The following is a 288-nucleotide window of genomic DNA, read 5'->3' as shown; positions in this document are numbered from 1 at the left end:
CAGCGGCTCGGCCMGGAGGGAAGGGGCCGTGTCGGCCCGGCTGAGGAGGGGAAACGCGCCACGGGGCGCCTGAGGCAGCGCTGTGAGGGGGGACAGGGCCGCCGAGGGCGTGCGGAGTGCGGCAGCCGCTCCTCGGCGCACCCGCGCCCTCCCCGCGGGAAGAGGGGAACCCCTTAAAAACGCCCCCAAACGCCCTCTCCCTCCCCCGCCGCAGCGAAGCGGGGCCGCGGCGCCGCCCGCCGCCGTGTGTGTGCCGGGGAGGGGCAGCGGGGCGGCCGCCGCCGGCGG

This window comes from Rhea americana, unplaced genomic scaffold (assembly GCF_003343005.1).
Source record: "Rhea americana isolate MKP2758 unplaced genomic scaffold, rheAme1 scaffold_48, whole genome shotgun sequence".
In the NCBI taxonomy this organism is placed as follows: Eukaryota; Metazoa; Chordata; class Aves; order Rheiformes; family Rheidae; genus Rhea; species Rhea americana.
Note: the sequence above shows the minus strand (reverse complement) of the source record.